At 65.9% G+C, this 1,888-nt stretch overlaps 1 protein-coding gene across 3 annotated transcripts in view; it reads right to left on the minus strand.

Moving 5' to 3' along the window:
- The window catches only part of LOC113205001 (TNF receptor-associated factor 4), an 89,430-nt gene that overhangs the window by 16,083 nt on the left and 71,459 nt on the right, over nucleotides 1-1,888 (minus strand). The window lies entirely within an intron of this gene.

The following is a 1,888-nucleotide window of genomic DNA, read 5'->3' on the forward strand; positions in this document are numbered from 1 at the left end:
TCACTGCAGCATTGGCTTGTCCGTCCGCGGCCGGCAGTGATGGCTTCTTGTGCAATAAAGTGCCCACCGCCCGCCCGCTGCACTGGCGCGTTGCGTCACGAGGCCTCTGGTGGTGCAGATCGCACAGTGTGCCGAGTGACACCCATATAGAAGTCTCCGGCCGCGCTCGTGGCGGAATCACATCGACAACACGACGACCACACGGGCGCCTAAAGCTCACGCGCCCGCGCACCCCCCCACACACACACACACGGCCGCCAATAGAGGCTACCAGCCAGCCCACGCAGCAGCAGCCGCCGTCGAGTCGTCGTTCAATTCAAAGCGACGTTGGGCGGGTCGGTGGCTCAGCCAATCAAAGAGATCACACACAGACGCTCACACTCTTTGCTGAGGTTCAATAGCCAACCTAACGACCTCTGCCACGACGCATAGAGAAAAGACCGCGTGCTGCTTTCTTCAGTTTTCCGGTGTCGGCGGATTCCACACTCTCTCGCCGAACACGACGCCGTAGTAGTACGCTAGCAGAAGGGGCTGAGCAGCGGGGGGGAATACGGCTGGCGTGCGCGAAAAGAAAGAGGCGCGTGTAACTGTTTGGGCGACACCGGCGAGATGCGCGGCTCTAACAAGGCCCTTCCGTCAGCAGTCCCCCCCCCCCTCCCCTCCGCGTTACGACTACCGGCGGCGGTGTGGATTCGCCCACGCGGGTAGGAGGGCACTCTGCGGCCGAACAGGTCCCGCCTCGCCCACGGCCGAGCGGGGCGGGGCGGGGCGGCCGGCCCCAGGTTCACACGCTGCCCACGGCCGGCCGGCCGGGCGGGGCATTTAGTCCCCGCGACGCCCCTGCTCGTCGTCCCCGTCCTGCCTGCGGTCGGCCGGGCGGGGCAGTTAGTCCCCGAGACGTCCCTGCTGGTCCTGCTCGTCCCCGTCCTGTTGCGGTCGGCCGTGGAGCAGGCCAGCCAGGCCACACGGGGCAACACTAGGGGGTCGCGGGGGCGCCTCTTGCGGTTTGGCGCGACGCTCGGCAGCGGAAAGCGAGAGCAAAGTCAAGGCTGTGGTGGCGGCACGCGAGCGCGCGCACACACTATGGAGTAGTATCGCGATGCCTTGTGCGGGCGGCGGCCGCCCCTGCTCGGCCCTGCCGCGGGCCCCCCATGTGAAGCCTCCGACGCCCCAGCTGATCCCCCCCGACGCCTCGACCCTACACCCTGCCCCTGCACGCGGGCGCGCCGAGGGGGTCAACGCCCCGGCGAGCCACCCTCTTTGAGGGGAGCCTCGCTCGTGCCACTCCGCGTTGTCGCCGACCACGACGGCGACGACGGCCAGCAGAGAGCGCGGACGGGCACACTGTGAGTTTGTATACCCGGGGTACCCACACACACACACACTCGACCCGGCCAAGTGGTACCCACCTCCTCGGCAGGTACCGCAGCTGGATCCGGTTCCCCCACCACCACCACCCACCACCACCGCCGCAGCCGTTGCACCGAGCGCGCGCACTCTCTCACAAACATTCTCTTAACACACGCACAACATACACACGGTGACCTCGGCGAAAAAAAGTAATAAAAACTGACTGGAGGATCAGGAGGCGAGGGGGGGCTGCCAGCTGCTGTATGACTAAGCCTCTCCGGCCGCGGCTAGGAGGCGAGCAGCACACCCGTCCCCGTCCCGCTCATACAGTGGGGCAAGGTCGCCGAAACCGAAAAACTGCGCGCAAATCGGCATCACTTTGGCCGAACGTGTGTGTGAGTTCGTGAACGCTAATGACCCAGAAGCAGCTTTGATTGCTGCTGCTGCTACCAGCAAGGGGGGGGGGGGCGCAGCTCGGTTCGACTCCCGGGGCTGGTCACGAGTGCAGTTTGCACTGGAGCGAAAAGGCGACTAAGCA

This window comes from Frankliniella occidentalis, unplaced genomic scaffold, assembly GCF_000697945.3.
Source record: "Frankliniella occidentalis isolate FOCC.00 unplaced genomic scaffold, Focc_3.1 Scaffold23, whole genome shotgun sequence".
Lineage (NCBI taxonomy): Eukaryota > Metazoa > Arthropoda > Insecta > Thysanoptera > Thripidae > Frankliniella > Frankliniella occidentalis.